Source organism: Notothenia rossii (genome assembly GCF_949606895.1).
Source record: "Notothenia rossii genome assembly, chromosome: 1".
Taxonomy (NCBI): domain Eukaryota; kingdom Metazoa; phylum Chordata; class Actinopteri; order Perciformes; family Nototheniidae; genus Notothenia; species Notothenia rossii.
This window is the reverse complement of record NC_136912.1, coordinates 47,672,765-47,681,404: the sequence shown is the minus strand read 5'-3', so window position 1 is coordinate 47,681,404 and position 8,640 is coordinate 47,672,765.

The following is an 8,640-nucleotide window of genomic DNA, read 5'->3' as shown; positions in this document are numbered from 1 at the left end:
ATTTATTTTGGGGGTGCTGTGGGGTAGCTTGACGTTTCATAGAGGGTGCTCAAAGATGTAGGGTTTCCCATTAATGCACCGGTCTATACAGCTGCATTTTCTACCGCAACAATCCCCACGCAAATACACAGAGTACCCGCGACAGTTACAATGAAGGAAGGGGTAAAGTGCTATTTTTATAAGTGGGGAGTGGAGCTAACATAGGGGGGTCCGGGGGCATGCCCCCCCCTCCCCCGGGAAGATTTTTTTTTTTAATATTGAAGTTAAAAGCATCAATCTGGTGCAATTTGAGAGCAACATTAAAAGATCTACAGTATGGATACATCTCTCAACACCCATGTGAAACAGAACTGTAAACAGATTTACTATTTCTTTATAGATATTTTACAAATCACTCCCCTTTTAAACTTTATTATTTTTTTAATGTCATATGCTGTTTTTCATTTATTCTCTTAAATGTTTGTATAACTATAATGATCATATAAATGTGTGGCTCGGAAATAATTGTTTACATTAATCGTGACCAAACCGTTAGAGAGCCGGCCACATAGCTCACAAGCTAACAACAACGATCTCCGGTACGGGTGCGTTGTGTCTCGCTCGCACACGGACACAAAAGGTCCCCACAAGTATAGTAATGGCCACACACACACACGGGCTGTGTCTCACTTAGGTTATTTTTCATTTCCTCGCTCCTCGGTCTCAGTATCACCGGAAGTTGATTTGCCTGCACCATCTTGAGTAGCGTCCTGTTAAGTTACGCTTAGTTCTGCAGCTTAACGTTGCATTCGGAGAAAAACACGGAGATGTAATCCATTTAGCCAAGCCTGGCATATTTTATTATAAGGGCTGCACGCATCACTCTCACGGGGACAGCCTCCACTGGAATGAACTGGTTCCACACACACGTGGCAATCAAGAGCTGTGATTAGCCTATAGGAGGCAGGCATGCATTCTATACCCCTTGTCCTTGCGCCTCACTGTGGCACAAGCACAACATTGCACATCACATGGAACAGTACAGTAGCACATACAAGTGAGGACATATATCCCATCAAATCTCAACACCCCCACTTGTTCTCAGGTTGTTATAATCTTAAACAAGAAAAACAAAACAAAAACATCAGAAAAAAATACAGAATGAATGTGAACCCCTGTGTCTTGTTACACATTTCAAACTCCAAAAATAATTGCACCAAACCTCTTCAGTTTCAATTTAGTTGCAGGTTTCGTCATTATATCAGCAACCATATCATCTGTAGGACAATACATCAGAATGACTCTCCCCTCACTCACAGTGGATCTGATAAAGTGGTACTTTATGTCCACGTGCTTACTCCTCTGTCTGTTTACAGGGTTTTTGGCGAGAGCAATCGTTCCCTGATTATCCTCATGTACTACAGTTTGTGTGTACTTGTAGTTATCTATACCTTCTAGTAACTGTTCTAGGTATAGACACTCCTGTATGGTTGAAGCCAGTGCCATGTACTCCGCCTCGCATGTGGAGAGCGCTACTGTGGGCTGTTTTCTAGTTTTCCATGAAACTAGACAGCTGTTCTTACTAAGACTCACACAGTATCCTGTGGTACTGCGCCTGTCGCTGACATCAGACGCCCAGTCAGCATCACTGTAGGCCTGTATACCTAGCTTCTCACTGTTGTTTCTTTTGAAACTTAACCCTTTCTCAGAAGTACCGTTGAGGTATCTTAGAACATGTTTCACAGTAACCCACTGCTCTTCTGTAGGCTCAGTAAAATACTGTGATAACCTGCTTACCACAAAGCTTAAGTCTGGTCTTGTACAAGTGGTTAGGTATATAAGGCTTCCTACAGCCTCCCTGTACATCCTGACATCATTCATTTTTACTGCATCCTCAGTATATTCTAGTTTTGGTTCACAGGGCGTTTCTCTGGTTTTACAGTTTTCCATATTAAAACGCTGTAGTATCTTGTTAGTGTACTTTTCCTGTGACATGGTTACACATCCATCAGATTGGCTGAAATCGATATCCAGAAAATGTTTGAGTCTGCCTAGATCTTTCATTTGAAACTTTCCTGCGAGCATCTCTTTCACCTCTCTCAAAATCTTCTCATTGCTGGCTGCAATGATCAAGTCATCGACCCATATGATTATGATCGCCTTTTTGTCTTTTGACTCTTTGGCATAAACACAGTGGTCGGCTGGATTTTGTGTGTATTCGTTTTCAGTTAAACAATCGTGCAAGACTCTATTCCAATTTCGCCCTGATTGTTAAATGTTTTGTTCTCATTTAATGAGTGGACCTCCTCATCCATGGCTTTTACCCACTCTTTTGAGTTAGCCGACCTCATAGCCTCCCCAAAAGTCTGTGGAACACCATATACCGCTCTGTAGCAGTAGTCTACAGTGGTATGAACCCCATCACTATCACTGTCTTCATCTACGAAGTCATCTAAGTGACTAGGTTTCCTCCTTTCTCTAGTTGGATACCTCCTAGTCTCAGGTTCATCACCTGTCACACTCTGTTGTGTTTGGTTATGGCCATTTGGCCTCATAACTGCACCTGGACCACCACTATGTGTACTTCTACTACGCACACTTGGCTCTTGAGCATTCTCCGCTCTCCTATTGACCTCTTGCGTGGTCTCGCTAGTCCTAGGCTGTCTCATATGGCCATAGCCATCATTTGGGTCTGTCTCTCCTGTCTGTGTCTGTTTCTCTACAGCTGCCCTGCTCACAAACTTCACTAGCCTGTGTTTGTGTACTTTATTAGTATCTGGATTATATACCAAATACGCCGGGCTGTTTTTGTCATATCCCACAAAACACCCCTGGTCACACCTGGAATCCAGTTTACCCTTATCCTGTTTGTACATGTAGCATACAGACCCACATTTCTGCATGTTAGATACATTAGCCTTCTTGCCTGTCAGCAGCTGGTAAGGGGTCTGCCCTGTACGCCTATTAAAGCATCTGTTATGTACCACCGCTGCTGTTTGTATTGCATAGTGCCATAGCTGTTTTGGTAGCTTGCTTTCAACTAGCATGCACCTGCCCATCTCAAATAGAGTACGCCAACCCCTCTCAGCAGTCCCGTTCTGGTGCGGGGAATACGGAGCTGACGTTTCATGTCTGATTTTATTTTCCCTCATCAGTGTTTGGAAATCATTGCATGTATACTCCGTTCCGTTATCTGATCGCATGCACATCACTTTCCCATAAGGGGATATATCTGCTAGGAACTTTTCCGTAGCTTGTAATGTGTCGCTTTTCTTTTTCAGAAAATATACGAACACTGCGCTCGAGTAATCGTCAGTGAACGACAGCGTATATTTTTAACCATCTGCTGACTGTGTGGCTACAGGACCTGCTAGGTCTGTGTGCACCATCTGTAAGGGAGCCTCTGCTCTGGTATCAGGGTTTCTATTTCTCGTTTGGGCAGACTTTCCTTGAATACACACCTCACACTCATGTTCGGGCCTAACTGCTTTGCCCTTGATCTGCATACCCTCAACCACATTCTGCAACTTAAGAACATCGTCATAATTACAGTGGCCTAATATCTCATGCCATGTCTGAATGTCATGACATGCATTACATTTGTCATTAGACTCACCCTCAGTATGCAGATAGTACAATTTTCCATAAACATGAATGTCAAATCTGGTACCGTCTCTGGTTATCAGTGCGTCTTCCTCTTCTTTAAAGACAACCGTGGCCCCACTGGTAGTCGCCGCCTTTACCGAGAAGATGTTCTGGGGGTACGACGGTATGAATAAAGCGTCTCTCAGCGTCGCCTTGTGTCGCCGTTCTCCGCTGTCGATTAGGGAAACCTCAGCATTTCCCCTTCTCTGAGCGACCCCGCTGCATCGGGTGCCGTCTGCCAACTCGACGCTGTGCTTTTCTGGTCTGAACGCGCTGTCGAAATCTTTGAACTGGGTCACGTCGGTGATGATATGTGATGTGGCTCCCGTGTCCACCATCAGGCCCTTCTCCTGGATGCCGCTCGCCGGTTGCTGCTCCCCGTCCCTCATCTTGAACGCGAAGTCGGCGCCGTCATCATCTTCTGTGATTTTACACGCTCCATCCCTTTTGTCCTTACCGTCCTTATCCTTACGCCTACATGTGGCGTCTTTGTGTGTGTCGCTTCTGCATCGACTACACCATGTCTTCTGTCGACAGTCTTTCGCTCGGTGACCTTTGGTGCCACACTTGAAGCACACCATCTCTGTGTCTTCTTTGTACCGGTCACGTGCGTTTGTCTTGGCGGGTCGCCGCCCGGTTCTCCCCTGGGTCTTCATCACACTGTCGCCCAACTCAGCTGCATTTGTCTTCTATGTTTCTTCAAAACTTCGTAGCTTAGTCTTGAATTCAGCAAATGTGATATTATCATTTGTATGTGCCACATGTATTGCGAATGGCTTAAAACTCCCAGGCAGTCCTTTTAAGACCATAGCTACTAGTAGACCATCTCCCAACGTCTCACCTGCATTTCGCAGTGCTGTGATGGCTGTTTCTGCTCTGATGATGTAGTCCATAATACTTTCGTCGCCTGCTTTCTGGAGCGATGTAAGCATGGTGTACAGGTTAATTATCCGGGGTTTTCCCTTTCCGGCATAATACTCTCTTAATATGTTTAGAGCCTTTCTTCCATCGTCGGCAGCATCCCTCATAACTAATGAGAGGCTCTTGTCGTCAAACAGTTGAATCATCTCGGCATACGCGTCGGCATTTTTCTTGTCGTCTGCCGCTCTTTCCGCTTCTGTCCTCGGTTCTCCCAGGACCGTGTGTTTTAGTCCAATTAAATGGAAATGTCCCAACATTTTGGTCTCCCAAATCTCATATTTGGTCTCATCTCCGTCGAACACCAGTCGAGGCAACCTGCTTGTTCCTCGTTGATCCATGATGCTAGCTTGCTCTCCTTGCTAGCTTAGCAACCCGTTAGCACGCTGTTTGTTGCGACTACTACACGGTGGAAACCGACAAACTTTTCTTCCGAACGACTCCTGGGCCCATAACCTGTTAAGTTACGCTTAGTTCTGCAGCTTAATGTTGCATTCGGAGAAAAACACGGAGATGTAATCCATTTAGCCAAGCCTGGCATATTTTATTATAAGGGCTGCACGCATCACTCTCACGGGGACAGCCTCCACTGGAATGAACTGGTTCCACACACACGTGGCAATCAAGAGCTGTGATTAGCCTATAGGAGGCAGGCATGCATCCTATACCCCTTGTCCTTGCGCCTCACTGTGGCACAAGCACAACATTGCACATCACATGGAACAGTACAGTAGCACATACAAGTGAGGACATATATCCCATCAAATCTCAACACGTCCCAGTGGCCTTATTTGTGCCGGAAGATCGAGGATCGAGGAGCGATAACGGAGGATCGATAATCGAGGAACTACCAGACCATCCTCCGGTGAAATCCTCAGACACTCGCCCTGCCCCCTTACTGTGTATCACTCACCGATTGGACGATGCAGCGCATGCACTGATCTGTTGCTTCTTGACATGAGAGCAGTTTACCAGCAGAGTGAAGAAAACACATGAAACTCACAGGATTCACTCCTCAGTTTATACTATGTTTTGTTTCTATTATTGTATCATTTAGTTACAAATAGTATGTGATATATCTCAACAACAAAGTGGTCAAAAATAATTTTATTCATTTATTGGAAACATTTTCATGATCGCTTTTCTCGTTTTACATTTTCATTTATTGTCATTTCCATTCAGTCAGTCATTAAGTGCTATTTAAAATGTACATTTGCTACATATCCACACAAACAAACAACTGCATCTCACTTCGGTTACACATTTACCAACATAAACATCATCATAAACATTTGTATCATCTGTCAATTCTCAAAAAAGATAAACGCCATACTTAAAATTTACAAACGAACAATAGTTTGATTAATATTGATTAGAGTGTACAATATAAATAAAAATAATTGAGAGAAGAAAAAGAGATATGTTATCTATCAAAACCCAGTTAGATTAACATTCATTGGATTGCACACTTTGTTTGTTTGTTTGTTTGTTTGTTTGTTTGGATATGTAGCAAATTAACATTTTAAATAGCACTTAATGACTGACTGAATGGAAATGACAATAAATGAAAATATAAAACGAAAAAAGCGATCATGAAAATGTTTCCAATAAATGAATAACATTTTTTTTGACCACTTTGTTGTTCAGATATATCACATATTTGTAACTAAATGATACATTAATTGAAAGAAAAAAAGCGGTATAAACTGAGGAGTGAGTCCCATGAGTTTCATGTATTTTCTTCACTCTGCTGGGAAACTGCTCTCATGTTAAGAAGCATCAGATCAGTGCAACATGCATCGTCCAATCGGTGAGTGATACACAGTAAGGGGGCGGGGGCGAGTGTCTAAGGATCTCACCTGAGGATGGTCTGGTGGTTCCTCGATTATCACTCCAGCCTCCTCCGTTATCGCTCCTCGGTCCTCCGGCACAAATAAGACCACTGGGACGCTACTCAAGATGGCGCAGACAAATCAACTTCCGGTGATTCCGAGACCGAGGAGCGAGGAAATGAGAAATAACCGAAGCGAGACGCAGCCCATGGCCGTTTCTCAATCCCGAGGATGCTTGCTTGGTAGCACATGTCTTCTGAGTCACTTCCTTCAGAAGCTAGGCAAGAATCCTTCCTGGCATTCGGAAAACAAAGAGTGGAACAGGCAAGTGTGCAGGTGTGCATCATATGAGAGGCCCCGCCTTACATTTTCCGCCACAGATTTGGGGAAATTGGTCCGTGCGCAAAGCATTGTGGGGATTGGAAGGACGCAAAGTCTACCCATGTGCAGCTTCGAAATTACCCCCAAACCAAGGATGCGGCCTCGGTGGAATTCCAAGTATGCTGGAGATTGGAACAGTCCTTCGGCGGCACTCGATGACGTAGTATCCTTGAAATATTGGCTTGGATATGGGCTCAGAACAGTCTCATAATACACACATGCACACAGAAGGATTCACACTTGTATTTCATAATCCGCAAAAGGATTCACACTTGTATTCCCGGATCCACACTTGTGTTTTTCAATGCACACACAAATGTGTTCCGTTTCATATACATGTAAATAAAATCCAAATACAGAAAAAAGTTTTAAATGTGTATTTTTGATCCACACATATTTGTTTTCCGTTTCAAACCTCTGAACCTGCAAACACAAACTGCTTTCTGTGCATGGATCGCTGTGCATTCGTGTGTGGATTTTTTGAGACTCCCCTGACGGTCAGCCAATTGGTACTTGTAATTTTTTCTATCTATAGCCAATCAGATGTCTCCTCAATTCTAAGCCAATCACATGAGCGCGCCCCCACGAGGGTAGATTTCTTGCGTTTATGACGTAGCGCTTCATGTACGCACTTTGCGCAGTCCGGAGCTGACAGGTCCATGGAGCCTGCCTGCAGACGCTAATCTCAGGACACCTCCACTCTCTTGCCACTTTCCGAATGCTTTATATTATTAAAGAGCATCTTGCAGGTTTTTATTTATTCTACATTCATGCTTAAACTTGCTTGAAAATTACAATTAAAAAAGTGAATGCAGGATTTGATATGTTTTACGAGACATAAGGGCAGGAATTCAGAGGGAAAGGAGCAATTTTGAGCTCTGTTCTTAAAAACGGCTTTTTTTTAAGGTCATACGTCAAACGCGTCATATTACATCACGCAGGGGACACATCTCCGCTCTCTGACCGCGGGTATAGTAGAGTTGCGTTGAGTAGAGCGGTTGTGTTTTAAGGAGCTGGTATTTTTCGGTAGTTTTACATTGTATTTCACCATTTGTAATCATGGTGCAGTATTGTGTTTGTGCAGGTTGCACAAATACCAGCCTGTCAGGACATCGAGTCCATAGTAAAAAGGACCGGAGCTAGCGTTCGTTCCTGGGTGCGTTGTGCATCCACCTCCCTGAAGCACATACTCTCCAAAGCTTTATCAGGAAACCGTATTACTTCTCTCTCCCCCCCCCCCCACTTCGCTGCTCTCTCTCTCTCTCCTCCGGTACACAGCACCGTAAGACATTGCATTAAGTAACGCTGTGGTGGCTGTACTGCTCCAGCCGTCTCCTTTGTGTTTGTTTGTTTGTTTCCCCCTGTCTGTGTTGTTTGTGTGTGCGTGGTGGCTGTCACTCCTGGCTCCCGGCTCAACCTCCACTCACCTGCTGCAATCAGCTGTGCACCCTCCCCAACTACACACCTGCTTTCCATCAAGCCATTTACAACGACATATCAACGGGGGCTCCACAACCTTTCTCCGCCAGATCGTCAAGTATCAACCGTATCTCGCGTCTCTCCTCCGGTACACAGCGCCGTAGTATGGAGTTGCATTAGGTAACGCGAGATACGGCTGATACTTGCGCATTAGTTTCTGTTATGGATCAGTGTCAACAGTCCTGCCAGTAACGTTACTATATTATCAATGCTACTTTAGTTATAGCCTGATATATGATAGCTAACTTTACAATGTTGTGATGTGACATTAGCTAACATTCTGTAGCTAACGCCGGTCACTCACCAAGATAGCTGACCAGTTCTCCACTGGTTCTCCTCATACCACAGCTTAATTTCTCTCCGATGGCCGTTATTTCTTCTAATCCTTGGCTGCTCCTGGTCTCTT